Source organism: Lolium rigidum, chromosome 1, assembly GCF_022539505.1.
Source record: "Lolium rigidum isolate FL_2022 chromosome 1, APGP_CSIRO_Lrig_0.1, whole genome shotgun sequence".
Taxonomy (NCBI): domain Eukaryota; kingdom Viridiplantae; phylum Streptophyta; class Magnoliopsida; order Poales; family Poaceae; genus Lolium; species Lolium rigidum.
In genome coordinates this window covers 39,449,935-39,470,473 of record NC_061508.1, presented here as the reverse complement: position 1 = coordinate 39,470,473, position 20,539 = coordinate 39,449,935, and the positions used below count along the sequence as shown (strand labels likewise).

At 43.2% G+C, this 20,539-nt stretch overlaps 2 long non-coding RNA genes across 2 annotated transcripts; one reads left to right on the top strand and one right to left on the bottom strand.

Moving 5' to 3' along the window:
• The first annotated feature begins 16,328 nt into the window (after positions 1–16,328).
• Positions 16,329–19,865, top strand: LOC124685234. Its single transcript, XR_006997340.1, has 2 exons — positions 16,329–16,717; positions 19,787–19,865. It is a non-coding gene; the product is annotated as an uncharacterized LOC124685234 (long non-coding RNA).
• LOC124685235 lies at positions 17,421–19,237 on the bottom strand. The gene is made up of 2 exons (XR_006997341.1): positions 18,320–19,237; positions 17,421–17,755 (listed from the first exon to the last, which is right to left on the bottom strand). It is a non-coding gene; the product is annotated as an uncharacterized LOC124685235 (long non-coding RNA).
• Positions 19,866–20,539: the final 674 nt, after the last annotated feature.

Here is a 20,539-nt window from a genome sequence, read left to right as displayed (position 1 = left end):
AACAAGGTCATGGGCGACTCAACCTCGACGACTTCCTCATCATCGGCGAGCCCCGGCGGCAGCTCCGTCGCTGCAACAGGATCCACGGTCGCCGGGGGAGGCATGAACGTCGACGATGTCGGCGGAGGCGTGAACGTCGAGGGTGGATGGGAGATGGAGCGGCGGGCGGGAGAAATGAGCAGCGGAGTGGACGGGGTTTTGGTGGAAAAGATGTATACTTTAGAGATGTGTGGCTGACAGGTGGCTCCCACGTCCAAAAAAATTTATGCCGCGATGCGTCGGCGTGTCCGATTCGCGCCCTTCACGAAGGGGCCGGCACGGGGTTGCCAACGCTTCTATTGGGCTCGAAAAAGCGCCGACGCTATTTGGGGCGCCGGTCTGAGCCCATTTTCACTGCCGGCCCCCAAAACTCTATCGAGACCGATATGGGGCACGCCGGTGGAGATGCTCTAAGGGTGGTAGTATAGTACCTCCATAGTGGGTAGTAACATATACTACGTGGTTTCTTGCATTGTGTTATTTATTATGTTGTATACTTATCTTTAATTATTTATTTATTGTGATAACATAGCTTGTTAGCACACCACTCTCTTTAATTATTTATTTGTTGTCATGCCATGTCATCAATTCTTTATGTAATTTACGATATTACTACCTATGTTATTTCCACTTTAGTAGTTTGAGTCATGTACTGAGAAGAAACTCATGCAAAAAAGATACTGATGGTAATGGATGTGTGGTGATTTAATGAACTCCAGGTGTTCTCACAAAAAAACAAAGAGCGTCGGCTGCGCGTGTACTGCATCTGTATACAGCCAGCTACCTCTGCATCCTCCGAACAGATCTCTAGCCTAGCCTCTTATCTTATTGTACTTTAGTATTTTGTTTGACCACCGATTTCCATTTTTTTTTCTTTTCTTTCAATGGCTTGAGCTGTTGACCTTCACCGCGGAAGCACATGTCTCAGTCGGAGGAGAAGAATATCTAAACATGTATGCATGACTTTGTTAAGCTTCATGCACTAGCCACTTGAACCAAAGATCCGAACTGATGGAAATGGCTAGGCAATCCACATATACACTTCACAACACCTCCACTCGCGTATGACGAGAGAAGAGAAAGTCAACACGTGGAAGAAGAAGAGCACACCGAAACAGGCAGCGGTGGCTAAAGAGGGGGGCAACAGCAATTTTTAGGCTTAATTGCGAAAACCATGTGAAAGACAGGATTTGAACTTGAGACCTGGAGCTCTGATACCATGTTAAGCTTCATGCACTAGTCACTTGAACCAAAAGTCCGAACTGATAGAAAGGGCTAGGCAATCCACATATACACTTCACAACAGACTTGATCGACTAAATTCACACGGCCAGATAGCTTGATAACACACCCAATTGAACAGGTCCCAGAGGGATTAAAGTATTGTTACACTGGACTAGATACTCTCTCTTCTGACAGAATGTAAAAAGGAATGACTTGCAACGCTAGTCGTACAAAAAACATTAGTTTTTCATTCTAACGAGGCGTTGAATGTTACTTACAATTACAATTTGCAACGTCCGACTGAATTTTTGGATCTGGCCTGCCTGCCAGTACGTCCTCAAGTCAGTATGTCTAATCAAAGGGTTGTTTCGACCCACAGTAGCTAGGTGATAGATCTTGTAAGGATCTGTTTGATCGCTCGCATGAATTTTTCTCGTTTTCAGGTTTTGGCCCGCTAGCTGTGCATGAGCAAAAATCGAATCTAGACCTGTTTTCGCATTTCGATTGTTGCTAACAACGTTGCAGGCTGCACGAAAGCGCCATTTGAGCCCACTTTGATTAGTTGGCAACATTTAGGAATTTTGGGTTGTGCCGATGCAACGCGCCAGTTTGGGAGGTTGCATATTGTGACGGCCTAAAATCGGTACTATGCGAATTCAAGTGTTCCTGCTAAAATTCGCACAATATCAATTTTAGGAGACGCACCACCAAGGGTCTCGTACACGCTAAAGCATGCACGCGATGCAGGTGGAATCAATCACAATTAGTAATCATTACAACAAGTCACGACAGAGCCATAAGTGAACTTATATTACAACAATGACTCCAACGAGTCAAGAATACAAAAGGATACAATAGAAAGATCCAAATCATACATAAAGCCAAATAAATCCCAGTACGGATAAGGATACAAATTAAACTAAGAGTCCTAAAGATAACCAAGTTGCGTCAATAACCCTGCCCAGGCCAAGCCGGAGGATAACATGTGTAAGTTGTTTATGGTGGAGTCATACAGCTCCAAGTCATCCATAACCACGGACACGGCTTTTCGAAAAGATTTAACCTGCAGGGGTGCCCAAATGTGCCCACACGCACGATCAATCCAACCTGGCGAGGGTAAGATATCACGACTCGCACTCTCCTTCACCACAACAAAGTCCAGGAAGCCACCTAACTAAGTTAAACCCGTATCGAAGTCCGGCCGAATCTTCGAAGCGGACCTAGTTGTTGCGAGGACGGCTTCAGACACTAGTGGAAATCAGGGCCTTTATTCCCGGTTGTGCAACCGGGGTTGGACATTCGGGATTAAAGACCTCGACCTTTAGTCCCGGTTCAAATATAAACCGAGACCAAAGGGTCCTGCACGTGGTGCGGCCAGGTGGCTCGTGGTACGAACCGGGATTAGAGGGTCTCTGCCGCAGCAGAGAAAATAGCCGTTCTCTATCGCGGCAGAGTTTCACATTCATTCAATTCTGCAATGCATACATCATTCAAGAAACTACAAACATCATCATGAATATATAGACATCGTCATGAAATGCAGTTAACGTAATGCATATTTACAATATAAAATCGATCCTCTTTACCATATATATCTCAAATCCCTAATGTCAAATATGAACTCCCGGTGGTAGTCTCCAGTTGGAGCTATGACCTCCCTAACTAAGAATCCCGCAAATTCTCTTGAATTGCTCGGATGCGATCCACCGTTATGAGAGAGTCCCGCACGCGTTCCATCTAATTTAAAAGAAGATCAATATATATGAATGGAACTCAATACAATTGATGGTAATAAAATAAGATTGTGAAAAATTGTTCACGTACTCTAAGGGCATGTATAGACGCCTCCGGCTCCCGGTGACATGCCATCTCACGAATGAACTCGCAGATGTAGTATCCACGTAAGTTATTCCCGGGTTCCTGCTTCAAACACTTTATATTCAAATTTAGGACAAAGTTTGCATAGTTTAAAGTAAACTTGAACTAAAACATAAAATTTATCAATAGAAGGGGATCTAGTCAAAGTTATATGCACCGCCATCGTCATCGTTGTCGCCCCATATATCCTCGAAGTTGTCGTTCTCTAGCGGATCACCCGGTGCTGGCAGCGCTGGTGCCTCTAGCTCGACGAGGTCAATGATTTTGCCATCTCCGATGTCGGCCATCATTGCGCACACACCTTGGTGGCCGGTTGGATGTTGTCGAACGAACTCACCATGCGCTTCATTTGGTCCGACGTGTCTTCGAGGCCGTGCGTGCCGCGAAGCACCGACTCCATTTCACGCTTCTCCTTCTTCAGCGCCGACGAGGAAACAATGAGCTTCTCCTTCTCCTTCTTTGGGAGTCAGAGGAAAAGATGCCCATGAGGTTGCGACGATGGCTATTCCTTTCTGCATGCGCCCAAGCCAGAGATTTGTTGTCAGTGCCTCCTTTTCCATTTTCAGGCGAAGATACTTTTTGTGTGGTCAGTAGTGGCCAGCACATAGCCATGCATCAATTAGGGAGGAGAGAGGGGGCCAGCCACGCCATAGGGACGCACCGCCTGGACCCAAATCTGACGTAAATTTGGTCTAGGATTGCGTCGGTGCGGATATGCCGATCACTTCGGGTGCGAGGGGTGCTTTGTCTCGGGAAAATATGGACTTCCTAGGCATTAAATCCTTTAAATTAACTGTCATAACTTTGTTTAGATATGAATGCATTTAGAAGTTTGAAAATAAGTGTCGCAATTTTGTCTACTACGATATCTAGACGTGTGTAGATACATTCATATTTAGAAAAAAAATGCGTCTACTACGATATCTAGACGTGTGTAGATACATTCATATTTAGAAAAAAAATGCGACACTTGTTTTGCAATGGAGGGAATAGTAGGGACATATGTGTACCTGAATTAATATTTTCTAGTTGATTAAGAAAGTTACTGAAAATTGGGGCACATGCTGAATTGATATCTTACTCTCTTATCTCGTTTATTATTTTGCCAGTTAAGTTAGAATTTTAGATTTCAGATTTAACCAAACTTTTGATGCTGTCAGTGGCAAGAACAGAAAAAATCTGATGTACATGAATGTCCCTTTGACCTTTCTGCTGATACGTACTGGGCTAGTAATAATGGAGATGGAGGCCAAACCGGGTAAAGCCATGCCGAGCAAGCAAGCTTACTTTTCTTCTTCTTAAAAAAGCAGAGCAAGATAGCTGGCCACTGGGGTTTTTGCCCTTTCCCGGCACCTGCTGGGACTCAAACTAGGTCGGTCCTCCATTGTGACACTGCGCTCTGCTTCGGCGCTAATGGAAGGAAGAGCAGAGCATTGATGCAAAGAGGTAGTGGACCATTGATGCAGCACGAAGCTCTTGCCTTCCTTGTGTGGAACTGGAAACTAATAATGCGAATGCAGTGCTACATTTTGGGAGAGTAGTCATGGAGGTGGCCATCATGGGTGCGCAGCAGTACTATCTCGTGATACATACCATCAGCCACTGCCAACTCCTCCGTAAAAGCCGAACCATCCCACGCCATTACCCATCAAGTCGCTGAGCTCCATCTCCCTCTCTCGAGTTTCTTTCACTTGTGTGCGCAGGATCGATCCGGCGACAATGGCAGCATCGGCTTTGATGAAGAACGCCGCGGGCAACCTGGTCTGGATCCTGGTGGCGCAGACCGTCCTCGTCTCCCATCTCGCCAACGGGGTCGAGCTGCTGCCGCCGCAGCAGACGGCGGCGTCCCTCGCCCGCTGTGGCGGCGCCGACCTGTTGCACTACCAGCACAGGATTGCTATCCTGCAACACTTCATGCTCCTCACCGCCTTGGCTGCGGCATTCCTCGCCCTCCACGTCAAGCGCGCACCACGCCGCCAGCACAATGGAGGCGCAGCCGCCGGCGAGGATGCTGCGCGCCTCCATGCTGCTCACGGCCGCCGTGTCGCTGGCGTCCACAGTCCTCGCGGCCGCGACGCTCTTCTACGTGCTGGAGCTGAGGATGGCCGCCGTCTTCTCCTGCCTCTCCGGTGTGGCCAAGGCCGCCATCTGGGCCTTCCACGCCATGGCGGGGCTCGCGTGCGCAGCCTACCACTACCGCCTCGCCGCTCTCGCCATCTGGTACGAGTAGAGCTAGGATTCTCGATGCAAAGAGTGAGATCTGTTCAGTGTGTAAGCGAGAATCTAATATATGTGTGACCGGTGTGTGCCGTTGCTACACACTGGTTTACATGACATGGGCCTGTGTTGCATACATATGAACCTTCTATGTTCACGAAGTCTTCCAGTAGTAGCTTTGACGGTATGTGATGACCTGTTCCTTTACACGTACATGGCTTCTTTAAATTTTTTCAAAACTGCTGGTTAGATCTCTCTTACTACTCCAGGAGCAATCAGGATTAAACATAAGATAGCGGGAAAAAAACAGTTATTTTCTTTGTCACTAAACTGAACAACAACTGCCACCTTATTAGCATGATGACATGAAGAGTGAGAACGAAATGTTCTAAAGACATTACGGATGCACATCGGGCTAGAATGATTCAAACCTATAGTTGCAACACAAACCATTACCAAGACAATACCTGGAGTCCAAATTCTTTAAAAGCAACCCCTTGAAGGAGAAAACAGTGCCCAATCATAGATCTTAGGTTTTACCGTGGAGAAAAAAAACGCTCTCAAAACAATGCCTTCAACAAGGCTATTGCCAATCACAACCAATTAAAAATAGACCCTAGATTTTCATCCTCAAATATAAGACTCTGTATATTCAAAACTACTCAAATCTGACTTTGTAAATCATTGAGGGACCTCATAAATGATTTGTGTTTGATGAAACCAACTTTTTCCAGACCAGTACACTAACTTCTTCAACATATCCAGAACTCAAATTGTTCTAAGCTTATGAGGATGTATGTGACTTTTATCCTCGAAACATAACCCCTAAATAGTAAAAGCATTATGGAAATTAATCTGTAACTTAGACAAATGTGAATCCAATTTTGTTGGAATCTATATTTGAATACCTATTTTGTTTTCTGATGTAAGTTGTTATCTGCGAGCTTCAAAAAGTAGTTACATGATTTTTTCTTTTTAAAATCTTTAAACTAATTTGTAATTTTTTTTGGGTCAAAATAACCTCAAATGGCTTCTCACCATCAATATCTATATGTGCATATTTTATTTAGGACAAGGTGATATAAAGAGAAGGGTCTCTTGATTTGTAAGGCTTAAATGCTTTTTTAAGTGAAAGAAAATGGTTTCGCTTTACTTTTAAAGGTTTGAAAGATAAAGTAGGGCTACTGTAGTGCTAAATTATAAACGTGTTAGCCTCTGCTTGTGTTAGTAATAATGAGTGATATGAGTATGCCTTGCTCGAGTTGTGCTAGTTGCTGGTTGTTACTCACTTTATTTTATTTTTGCGATGATGGAAACGACTGTTGACGAAGGAGAAGGGGAGGACTTTGTTAAAGAATTCGAGGGGAAGACTAGGGACAGACAACTAGCCAAGTCAAGCTATCTTGTGATCCGTACCACTAATATTATTTTTTATACTGCATTTTTTTTCAAGCTTTATTAAACTGCATGGTTTTTATATTATGTGAGTGACCAAGTTATTCTACTGTTTATACTCATCCTCGTTAGGATGAATCCCCTAGTTGTTAACTACTACCCCACCTTATTAGTGCTATGGTGATTATCACCATACCCTCATTGTCGCCCCTTTTCAAGACGGCAGGTGTAAACTGTAGGTTGGGAAACCCTTAATTAGAAAGTTTTGTTTCTGGGAACTGTTTTGTATAGAAGCATTTTGAAAACGTTGAAAAGGGTAACCTTGCCTAAGTGGAAGGTTTATGAAAGTAAAGGGTTTGAAGGATGTTTTGCTGCGAGCAAACAGAGGAAGCTGGGTTTTCAAAAAGTTCAACGTCTAAGTACTCACCCAGACCAAAAGATCATGCAACCACATTGCCCTGAAGTGCGATGGGGCGTAGCGAAGTAATTTTTTTTGCCTTAGTACCAGTCCCACAAATGTAGTGGCAGTCCAACCATGGACATCTCGACCGGGGTTGTTCCTGACAAAACTGGACGCAACCCGTTTGCATTGTACATGTTAGTGGGGGTGTACAATGTATGGGCCCTCATCAAAAATACCCTAAAAATGTTAGCGGTATTCCAGAGGGTCGAGCTGGTCGGGGATGTTGCAAATCATGGACAAACATCCCCTCGGACTCCTGTGTTGAGGGGTATATCTCTATGCAGTGTCTTATGCTAATGCGAGCAGGTGACAAACGGTGATCGGGTGCTTGTCGTACCATATGTTGATATGCAGGGATGTCGCTCACACAATAGATATCCGGATCTGTGGGTAAAGTGTAGAACCTCTACAAAGTTTAGAACTATTCGAATAGCCGTGACCACAATCATGGATGATTGCGAAGATTGATGCTTAGCCAGAATTTTTTTGGTTTTACGAAAAGTGTTTTCCAAACGGTTTTGGAAAGGATACACGCGGGTATGGAGTAAAGTGTACCTGGATGGTACGGTGAACAAATGGCAGAAGGTTTTGGTACCGAGATGACCGGGAAAGGAAAATGGGTTACCCCTACCTTTTAGTTTTCATCCACATTACAAAAAAATTCTTTAACAAAAATATAGAGATGCTATATCCATATCCACGACAGAAACTATGTTTTGGTAAAACAAAAAAAACAAGCCTTAGTATAGAGCATGTCCTTGCTAATGCCATATTACATATCCTTTATTCAGTTCTTATGTGGTATGTGAGTACATCCAAACGCATCCATTGGCATTGGTGTCCCTTCCTTTTTTTTTTATTTGGTGAGACTATGAGGAGGAGTTATATGAATAAGAAGGCTACAACTTCGAAGATAATAGAACTAGATCGATCTCCCAGTCAGTCGGCTGTTGGATTAAGGCATGGCGTACGCTGCTTTTGTTGATTCCGCTACTACTTGCAGAACTAGTGTCATTCACGGTATTTTTGTAAGTATGTAATGGATTATGTAATTTGTACCGGTTCGGGCTATGTGTTTATGATGCACTGATAAAAAAATAAGTAAAATACTGAAAAACGACGCACATAAAAAGAGACGAAATAGATAGATCCATTACTAAAAATATTAATTGGGTTGATAGAAGGATAAAGAAAATAACATGAAGGGTGCACGGTGACCTACAATACAAGAGTAGGCACCGAAGGCTAAACTGAAAGACACAAGCAAAAGCAGGGACCTATCCCGACTGACTGTGGCCGTGTGATGGCCATCTTTTATTCCAACCGTAGCGCAGCGGGAAATCAACCTGACTGCGGGGCTGGGGATGGTGCTGGGCCATCGGCTTGCTCTTTCTGGCAAGTGACCTCTTTGATGGCGTTGGGGCACTTGATAAGGAGGGCTACTCCGGTGCTCCCCCTAAACTAAGTTGAAGGGTCATAGTTGATATTTTTTCCTATGTTAGATCCACCGAAATTCATGTCTAGCCCATATATACTTGTCTATATTGATACGATATGTATACATCGCGCAAGGAAAAAGAAGAGATCACATAAGCAAGATCTTTATAGCATTTTTTTATTTCGGCACACGCACGTGACCGTAGATGCGTATAAAACGAGGTACAACACAACGGCGAACCATACGGGCCTGTACATGGCTGTACGGACGGTGGACCTACACTCAAAATTACGATCGTGAGCCCTCTTACGAACATCTATGGAAAGATCTCCATCATTATTGTATTTTACGTGCCCATATTTTTTCCAGGGGAGGAGCACCGGAGCAGAAGTGCTTGATAAGATTGTTCAACGGCCCCCTGAGCCCCGTGAGCTCGCACAACAGGCAGTTGTCCCTGTCGTTGAGCAAAGCAGTGCAGCAGTTGGCCAGGTACTTGCCTACGTCGAAGATGTCAGCGGTGGCATCAATCACCGACAGGCAAGCATTTACCGACGCATCGGCTACCTGGCAGTCCGCCACCGTCTGGCCCTCAACGGAGACGGCGGACCAGGAAGCCGCCACCAGCAGCACCAGCAGCACTGCACCCATTGGATTCATCACTACGTAGCAGCTACACCAGCTGATGCAAAAGCGACCACTCAGCAATTTCTAGCTATAGAAGATGTGTGTATATCTGTGTATGTGTGTTCTGCTTGCTCGCTCACCTGCCCTTTTATAGACCAATTAGGCTATACGAGGTTACTACCCAGATGAGCATTTCTTGGGAACAACACACCTTAACTAGCTGGCCTGGATAGGAATCAATTCTGCCAAGTGTAGTTACTAGTACTGCTAACAGCCGGAGGTTCTACAATGCAGCAGGAGCATATAACTAATACGTAGTAGTACTCTAGATTAAGCACAAACTCAATTTGGATCTCGGGTCCATACGCTCTCTCTACCAAAAAAATATGATTTAAAGTGTTAAAAATTATGAAAAAAAATTCTACATGTATATCTCTATGATATATGTACGCTCATTAAGTTCCTGAAAAAACGATATTTTTTATGGTCTATGTAAAAAGAGAATAATTATCTTTAAAAAGCTTTATTTTTAGTATCGAATTTTGCCTCTTTTACACAAGCCACATGACAAGTCGATTTTTCATGAAACGAGTTTGTAAGTGCACATCACGTGAAGACATACGTGCGATTTTTTTGACATTTCAAAATATGTCTAAGATACATTTTAAAATAAAGGGAGCGAATGCTTCCATGTGCCAAAACATCAGCCTTATTGATTGAGCAACTTCCTTTTTTTCTGCCTAAATGCCACCTAAACAAACTTTTAAACATCTCTGGCTGGCCTTTCGGGAAAAATTTCCCCTCCTCGTAATCACGCCATGTTAGGTGACTTGTTTGGGTAGGGATTTCAAGATCTACCGAAGGTTCCAAGATCGGTCCAAGATTTTTAGCCAAGAGATAAATGGTGTGTGCTAAGCGGGTAAATCATTTAAGTCTAGTCAGTTAGCCACTAGCGTAAATAAACCAAGCCAACCGAGGTGACCAAAAAGAGTACATAGATGGTTAAAAGTTTTCCGAGAACCGATAATGGTTTAAGTTTGCTTATGGATCATTTATTTAGGTCAAAAAGCTCTGATTGAGCCCATGCTTCCCTCGAGCCGGATCGATACAATTATACTGATAGTTCACTTGACTTCAGCAAATCACGTCGCGAGATTCTTGCCCCCCACTCGTCTTTGATAGTAATTTTTTTTACAGTTACGTACTAGTTTATTACTGATGCACCGCGCATGAGATTTGGGCATGCGTACAAATCCTACTTCTGTTCTTCAATTGTTTTCTAACTGCTGCGTTGTCATGATCTCTTACAGAAGTGATAATTCTACCTTAACATGAATTGTTGCAGTCTGAATATTTCTTGTTACTCATCTAAACCACAACTCAAATAAGAAACTCGATATGCTGAACTAATCCAATTTATCCTTTATCTACACAACATCCACTTAACTGACATACATTCACTACAAACATATAGTATATCCAATTAGAACAACATATGCAAACTTCCATAGCACATTGGCCACAATTCAATCCCACTTCTGTAGTAATACAACAGTCGTATCTCGTAAGGCTCTAGGGTCCAAACTTGCACTAGCGACAAAAAGATTCATTTTACACCACAACGTAAGGAATATCAGAACAAAAAATGTAGAGTGGCCTAAAACAGCTGGGCAGGAGCATATACATAACAAGATGCAGAAGTACAACAGATGCTGTTGTTGGTCATTTTACGTCACTAATTTCAAGGGTTAACTCAAAGCACCCTCCATCTCCATGTATATAGTTCCAGTCTTGCATGCCACCGTAAATGGGATACCTGCGTCATCAACCATGATTTGCTATGCTTAGTCTTGGAAAGCAGTTACACAAGTTACTGGAATGTACAGAAAGTGTGATATTGGTGTAACAAAGCAACGCTTTGTTTGATTGTTTATTTACCAGAGTGCTCCATTTGTAATACTTCCTCTGAATTCTTTGCTCAAAGACATGTTGTAGTGTGACTCGCTATACACTGATGCCATCTACCGAAATGCCTTGTCATCAGGACATCCATAATACTGTTTTCTGTAAGCACGACAATCTATACACGCTAAAAAAAGCAAGACAATCTAATAAAGAATGCGGAAGTCTGATATCAATCAAGCAGAAAGCCTAGGAGATTCCTGCTTCCACTCGTCTCTGCAAGTACTAGTTTTTTTTAACAATGATAGTACTAGTTTATTACTGGTGCACCGTCTAGAAGATTTGTGCATGTATACCAACCTTTACTTCTGATCTTCCATCTTTTTCTAACTGGAGCAAGTAGTATTGTACATGGTCAACTAGTTAAAGAAATAGATATCAGGAGTGTGTCCTCGACATAGACTTGTATTTGCCGTTGCATGGTGCAGCTGATATGTTGTTCGTGTATGTACTACGTACTATTCTCTGCGTTGTCATAATCTATTTGGTTTTGTTGTACAAAGTGATAATTATACCTATGCCTGAAAATAACACAGGTAAATAAAGTTTTGAACATCTCTTCTGTTTTGTTGCACTGGGAGACTTCTTTTTCTTCCTAAATTTCACTTAAACAAACTTTTAAACATCTCCGCTTGGCCATTCGGAAAACTTTCAATCAGCTATGGCCCCTCGTTGTCACGCCATGTTGGATAACTTATCTAGAAATACATGAGACACCTATTAGGTTGGCTAGGTATATCGAGATCTATGTTTTTAACAGAAGTGGCTAAGTTATTTGAACCAAGTTAGCCCAACTGGCATAAATAAGGATGTGGACAATGGAAATACATTTGTGCACCCAAGCATGGGTGTGGGTGCTTCCACAGCCGTCGGATGCTGTAAGATTCGGAAAAGTTGGAAGGGGAGAGAAATATTTTAAGCTATTTTCCGATAATTCTGCATAGCGCGTGGGTCGTGCAGAAAGCATCCCGACGCGGCTTTGACACCAGGATTCCCGGATTCTCTTTCCTCTCTCACCGACAGGCACACGGACGTCCCAGGCACACCATGTCACCATCCTCCTTTCTCGCGTGCGACAGGCACGCCGTCCCTTCATTCCTTCCTCGCGTGCGATAGGCACCGTCCCTCCACGGATTGAGATCCGGTGACATGCCATGGGCATGTCACCAATGAACAGTAACTGTAACATGCACCTAGTTTTTGGCCGTTGGATCCAAACTCGATGGACAGATGAACATGAATAGGACTATGCTACAGTGTACGTGCTACAGTGCATATGCTACAGTACGCATGCTACAGTGTACCTGCTACAGGAACGCCCACAGTGACGCGCTACAGTACTTAATCTGGTCCGCTCGTTTTTGATCCAACGACCCATAGTGCATGTCACCGCACTGTTCATCGGTGACATGCCATGGGCATGTCACCGGATCCGTGTCCTCCCTCCACTCCTTCCTCGCGCGCCCTTCCTCGCGCGCTTCCTCCATTGCTGCACCATGTCACAGTCTTCCCTGCGCAGCAGCGACGCGCGCACTGGCGGCGGTTGTGGCGGCGGATGCACCGGCGGCGGAGACCGCGGCGGATGCAGATGCAGTGGAGGATGCCGATCCGGTGGCGGCGGTTCCGGCGGCGAAGGTTCCGGTGGTGGAGGCTGCGGCGGATGCAGATGCAGTGGAGGATGCCGATGCGGCGGCAGTTCCGGCGGTGGCGCTGGCCGTCCATGGAGTCAAAACCGCAGCCTCAACGAAGAAACTTCCGAGCACGTCTTGAAGCCCCCGCTGCTATGCGCTTGCAAAGTCCCACTTAGCCAGAAAACTTCCCTTAGATCGAGGAATCCACATCGAGACTACTACATCTGCCCAAAAATAGAAACAAATGTAAGCAATTTCCCCTTTTTCGAGATTGGTTTTTCGATCTTGTTCTCTCTCGCTTCCTTTTCTATTGGTAGAATTTCCCCCTCCCCATTTACTTCATCATCACAGGAACCATAATCATGCAAGGCATGGATATGGGATCTCGTGGCCGATTTCGTCGAGAAGATGGTAAAGTTCAGAACAAGATTTCTTCGGGCGGAACACGGACGGGAGCTGGCGGCAGTTCGGGAAGAGCTTCACCAGGCTCTCAGCAGAAGGGAGACAGAGATGAGGGATCAAGCTCTAGCCCGGCAGGTAGAGACTAGTGAGTCGCGGTCCCAGATTTTGGGTCTGCAATACCAGATCAACTCACTTAGCTCATCTGCCTCAAAATTCAGGAAGCTCCGCATGGTTATGATGGTGTTTGTTGCCATGTGCTGGTTAGCTCCAGGCTCAATCCTGATTACACTTGCTGCCACTTCCGTAGCAGCTTTGATGTTTATTGTGTAGGCTGGTATGCAATGTGGAGTGCCATTTGCAGATTTGATGCTTCTAGTGTAGACTGCCGCTGTAGTCCCAATGTATTTTCAAGTTGTACTTCTGAATGTTCTTACCTTGAATGAAAAGCGAAGTTTTCATTTTTGTGATTGTGCTTTCTGTTTGGGAGTTGCTGCATTTTTTTCGTCGAGGCAGATGAACACTAACCTTTCTTAATCCCAGTTTATCCTATGTTCATTGACCTGTAAAACGTACACATGGAGCATCATTTGTTTCCCAAATTTCTGGCTTTATCCATCACCTGTTACATGGTGGACCAAAATTCTGGAGCAGCATTGTTCCCAAATATCTGCCGGCTCGCGCTGCCTTCCTCCCTGTATATTCTTGAATCGTTGCGGTGTCCCGGTGCTGCGGCAGTGCGGCTCCACACCGTTGTGTTCGTTGAGTTCCTTTCCGTTTTGGAGAAGCGAGCAGAGCGCTGGAGCAGGACTTCGTCCTTGCCATCACTGCCGTTGTAGGCGTCAGTCACGGAACTTCAAGAAGAGGCAACAGCCGTGTCGCGCCTGCGCGCGGCGCTGGCCGCGGCAATCTCCGGCCGGCACCGATAGGCCGGCCAGGGCACGCAAGGTGGCGGGCGGTGGAAAAAAGGTGGATTTTGCCAGCAGCGAGAGCGAGGCGACCCCTCCAAGCTCTAGAAAAATGTTCCTCTTGAACTTGCAGGTCGGTGCGCAAGGTGGCGGGCAGCGGCACAACGGAGCAGTCGCTACGCCGGGGAAGATGGCCGGCGGGAGAAAAAGCTACACTCATTTCCAGCAGCGAGAGAAAAGTGAAGAGAGAGTGGGAATGAACAGCAGAGCATCTCCACCGAAGGACTAGGTCCCGACAAGGAGGACAGAGGCTACTGTTGCTCCTAGTCACACGGAGAAAAGCCACGGAAAAGGATAGAGCGATGTGACAGAAAAAATGTGCTAGCTCAAGCGAAATGTTCAAGTAATCTGTTCATGCACGAATCTTGAACTAGAAACGAGTGGTACAGGATACACCCACACCCATGCTTGGGTGTACAAAATCCACACTCTGTGGACAATTCATAGATGACTACTCACTCCTTCACAATTTATTAGGCGCGCGCGTACCCCTAGGTCATCAATTTAACCTATATAATTTAAATTATATAATACAAAAATTATATCATTAGAAAATAGAACATCTGAACTTTCTAATGATATAATTTTTATAACATATAACTAATGCTAACTTGATCAAATTTGCAACCTAGGGGTACGCGTGTGCCTTATAAACTGTGAGAGAGGGAGTAAAAGTTTTTCGAAGAAGTAAAAATGATTAAAAGTTGCGTAAGGACATTTATTTAGGTCAAAGAGCTCCGAATGAGCCCATGCATCCCACGAGCTGAATCGATTCAGTTAAAAAAACTAGCAGTTCAGTTGACTTTGGGAAGCACATCGCGAGATTCCTACTCCCACTCATCTCTTCCAGTAATTTTTTTTTGATAGTGACAGTACTAGTTTATTATTGGTGCACCGCCCAGGAGATTTGGGCATGTGTACCAATCTTTAGTTCTGCTCTTCCATTATTTTCGAACTAGAGTACAAGTACAATTGTACATAGTAAACTAGATAAAGAAACAAATACCATGAGTGTGTGTCCTAGTCATGGACTTGTATTTGGTGTGCATAGTGCAGCTGATACATTCTCAGTGTATGTACTATGTACTACTCTATGCATTTTCGTGATCTCTTTGGTTTTGTTGTACCAAAGTGATAATTCTACCTATGCCTAGAAATAACAGTTTACTTTAAACATCTCTTTGGTTTTGTTGTACCGAGTGATTCTTTTTTCCTTCCTAACTGGCCTTAAACGAAACTAGGAAGTTTGGCGCGGCGCACGCCGCGCCCGTGGTGTTGATGGTGCGGCATGTGTGGCTAACGTTTGCGGGGTCCGCCTATGTGTAGAGCAACTTCAGCTAATCGATGTAGCAGTGGAAGCCTTTGTCGTTGTTTGCATGCGGTTGTCCGTTGGAGTGGTTTAGACCATGCGACCGGTAAATCAGACCAAGAAAAACAGTACGCCTTAGTTTCAGTCTCGTTATCTTATTATTTTTTCTTTGGTATGTGGTACATTAGATAGAGGCTGAGGAGAAATAATTGAAGAAATAGTTATTGCAGCTTCATGGGGAAAATGCATTAAGAGAAGTGATTAGATGGATGGTGACAATTAATTGTAACGGTAAATTGCAAGAATTCGTGAGTTTGGAGATACTGCTGAGAAATATTTACTTAGTGTTTGCGTTATCTACCATTAATTGTAGTGTAGGATATGTCCTAGTAGTTAGTAAAATAAAGGTGGAATCAGCTAGCTAGCTAGATTTCTTACAATGTTATTTTCGTGCATGAAAAAGAAACAGAAAAAGAATCATAAGCAAAAAAGAGGAAGAGAGTAAATAAAAATCCATACGTTCTATGTCAAAAGGCTTATACGTCTGACTTCAAGTTGCAAATTTCCTTTAGAATTTTCTGAACAAACATCCAAACTACCCCTTGGGCCTTGGGACAGGTAAGCTGGCCTTTTATTAAGAATGGTGGAAACAGCTAGCTAGCTAGATTTCCTAGGCGATAGAGCAGTCCGGTTAGACTGGAGACAGAAAGGGATGGGCAGGTAGTTTTTTTTAGAAAACCTGGTCGGGCCGGAACAATAGAGTACAGGCAGTGAACCGCTGAAAAAAAAGGGTGGCAGTGACCAGCTTGTTCACGTGAGTGAGTTGAGTGGTAGAGGGTCAAGCTGCCAGGCTATCCTGTTTCTCTTCTCCCTTCTCCACAGGATGCTTTGAGGTGCGCATGCGCGGTGCCCTGCTCGTGCTACTCACTTGCCGCTGAATCTACGGGGAGTAGCAGAGGTGTGTTCGCCGCCATTGAAGACGGCGGAAGGGAGAGAAGCAGGGATTCCGCCGAGGGTCGGAATCTAGGGATCCCTGTTGACGACGCGATGTTGGTGATAGTGGTCGGGAGCGCAAGCGAGGAGATGGAGGCCGGCAGCTGCCTGGGAGGCCAGGACTTCTTTTGCAGCCGTGGGTGAAAGCGGAGTTCAAGGGGTTGGATCGAAAGCCTGGTACGCTTCTTTGGTCTGAACACATCAATTGCCATTAGCTCGTGTATGGCAGAGCTTTTTTCGTGCTCTGCTCCTTCCCGTAGGAGATAGATATTCTGAAAAGAAGGAAAGATTGCTTATCTTCTAACCACAAAAATTGATACTTTGTTTGCATACATGTAAGAAAGCATCGGTAGTGTTAACAAATCTGTCCCCAAAGGAATAATATGCCTCTAAATTGGGCTGCAAGAACGTGTTTCATAACTGAATTCAATGGTACTGCTTATTGCAGTATTAGGCTGCTTCACAGCTCTATGTTCGTACATGTACCTTTTGAGATAATCCACAAATTAAAGCATACAACACATATGGTAGCACCACTCTTCTCATATCTGAATTCAGTGGCACCTCTTGTTGTGCCATTAGGCTGCTCTTCTGTTCTAGATAATTTGCAAAGGGAAATGCACAGCACATATGGTAGTACCACTAAGAGAAGATATCTTAAAAAAAATTCTGAGCGCTAAGAGGAAGTAAATGGCAGCAGATATTCATGCCAAATCTTGCAACACTTGATGGCACATCTAGGAGACTACTGTTGTGGCGCTTACTAAGTTGGGTAACTATACATGAAGTTTCTATAGTAATTCAAGACCACCAGCAATGAATCGAAAACATGCATGCACAATATGTGCATGTGTACTCAAGATCCAAGACCACCAGGAAATGAATCGAAAACATGGTTGCACAACATGTATATGCATACTCTTATCATCCAAATATCCCACCCAGGTATATTCTGTTGAACAATGAGAAAATTAAATTTCATAGTTAAGACTAAGAAACATCACTCTTTCAGAAACTCAAACTGAATTTGGCACACTGAAGTTCAGACTTGTGAGTTTCTTGTGCTTCGTGTCCACCTGAGAGTGTCGGTGATAGGGCCTGTTGTCGTGCATTGTCAAGGTGGCGCTCTCTGATCCATCCCAGCTGCAAGTGGGTAGTGACAACAGGGCCTAGGTCCAGCTTTGGCACACTCATTATCTGCATCGCTCTATATACCTGCAGTTTAGTAAAGTGGGTCCCTTGTAAAAAAGACATGTTCAACATCCGTAGCTACAAAAAGAAAATTTCAGAGAATAATTTAGTTGGCCCTATTTCCAATGTACGCAACTGTGAGGATCATCATTTGAACATCGGACCATTCACCAAAGACCTTGATATGTGAAATGTTGAAATAAGTGTATACAAAGCTACTATATTCTGACAAACCATAGGAAATACAATAATCTACAAACAATGTGAAACTCTTTTCATGGCATATACTTCTCCATACTCCTTCATCCATTCCTGTGGAGTGGAAATTAATCACAATGCCAAGAATAAAAAGGAAAATCTTAGTTTGACCATAGTATATTTTGTTGAAATATCCCTAACCACCAACTATCCATTCAATACTTCAAATGAACAATTAAATCAAACTAAGCTTGGTTCACCTAGAACGGCTACTATTACTCGTTCTCAAATGATAGCTATTAGCCATCTGATACATAATTTAACACAAAGATAAATAGGTGACATCGTCCATTTCTTATAAGGAAGAAAACTGGATTATGAGTTACAGACCTGAACAGATATATGAAGCATGAAGTTGCTTTCAACACTCGAAGAATCTTTAAATAACATTAAGAGTATGTAAATTCATCCAGGTCCAGTACTCCAGTATATACCATAACTTTCAATGATGCCTCTCATTTACTCGCAGTAGCATTATAATCCTATCTGTATCCTTGGAACGAAATGCCTTTGTAAATGTTGAGAACCAAGAAACAAAGCCTTGCCTCACAAAATTGGTATACCAATATTAGATTTTGCAAGCTATTTCACTGCAAATTTAAGTTAACGTACATGAGAGTATATGCAAGTGGTGAACAGAGTATTCTCCAATTTAAAATGACCTGTAGGCAACTGCAGAATTGCAGATACAACATGCAGGATATTCCATAAGTAAATTAAGTCGCCATTAGTATGACATGCAAAAGATGAATATAAACAGACAGAAAATGCAAGCAGTATCAAGAGTGAGCACCTGACAAAAGTTATTGTCTCCTGCTCGTGTATGTAAGATGCGAATGTGAACCTATTTTACCTTTAGTGATCCTTAAATTTTTTGGCACACAAACTAATCAGTAAATTTATCTATATGATTGACTTGTATGCATCTCTCCATTGTGTTTCCCTATGATGAGAGCAAATTTGTAATATTAGTCTTGCGAAAAGGAAAAAGTAACAACCAGAGTGAACAGTCAACTGCCATAACTATGTAAGGTAATACGAAGTGTATACAAAATATGGTTCAGGAGGTTTCTGTGTCGACTAATAGAAAGTGCATGCAAATTATGGTTCAGGAAGCTAGTTACACTGGTAGATTAGTTCTTGTGAGGATTATCCCTTTATAAGATTGCAAGGTAAAACCGAGTGTACAAAATAGGAAACACGGTTCTGGAAGTGCCAAGTACACACGATATGGAAGGAGAAGATCAAATATAAAATATCAATTGATTAGTAAACTGAGACTGCTGCCGTTATCTTAATGACACATCACAAAAATACGTATCATGACACATTTATTACTGAAATGTAACAACATTATGTAAGAACTGCACCTGTCCCCCTTTAGTAGAAATAAGCATATGATCTAAGCGAAGGAAAAGAATACACAGTTACAAAATAATTCAGTGGCAGTAGATGGGATAGAGAACACAATTTAATGCACCAACCGGACATATATTCAGAAACTTAGTGATTATTCTTTGTTCCAAATCGACATGTCTACTGATCTTGGGTGCCTCTTTATCTGATACATCAATATACTGGACCGGACTGAACTCGTCTTGCAAGCTATAAGTTGTCAGGTGTGAGTATTCAGCTCACTTGGTACAGGAAATTATAACCATTTACTGATCCAATTGAGAAGGCAATGAGAAATTTTTAGGAAGTAAACATCTAGAGAAATTTTCTTCCTAACTTAGAACTTCAACCAGCATCTCTAAGGTATCTACTTAACTCACACAATTATATTCTATCTTCCAGGCATTTCAGTGAACACCATGTGCTTTGTCTAACAGGATGAGATATCGCTACAAAATCTACAAAGAAGAAAAAATGTTAGGAAAAACAATACAAACAGCACAACACATGTAAGGTGAACTTCTCAATCCAATTATTTTGCTTTGACCATTCATCTATTCTGTACATATCTGCCCTTGAAGAAGAATCATATAACGAAACAGATGGCTTCCCAAAGAAAAGGCCAAATAGGATGGAACATTTGTAATCTTGCAATGATCAAAGTAACCTTGTCGTGGCTTGTCCAAGGCAATATTTGTCACACATCAGGAACTCCTAAAGTAACAATTATGTCCTCAATAGGAATAAATCAGATGAAATGAGAAGGTATACTTGTTTTCAACAATGGAACCAGATGATAGCACCTTTTTTATCGTTTTTGTTCTTTGTCTATAGGTAAGCTATATGTTATTCACGGCATCAATAGAAAACCCACCATTTTTGGAGGTCCTACTTATTTTCATTGGCTTCGGAATAGTAGAATAATTCGGAATAGTGGCCAAAATCTTGGGAAAATCTTCAGAGTGTCTTCTCGCAGAGATGTTTCACTTGCCACATGAGCCATCTCTCTCCCTTTTGCATCCTCTACATGACATGACCAAGGAGGAGAAGAATCAATACTTCTTTGAAGGGTGTAGCTGAGAAAGACATGCATCTTCTAGCCCAAAGAAAGTGAACAAGCTTGTAAGAGCATCTGTGCGGAGGAAATCAGGATCG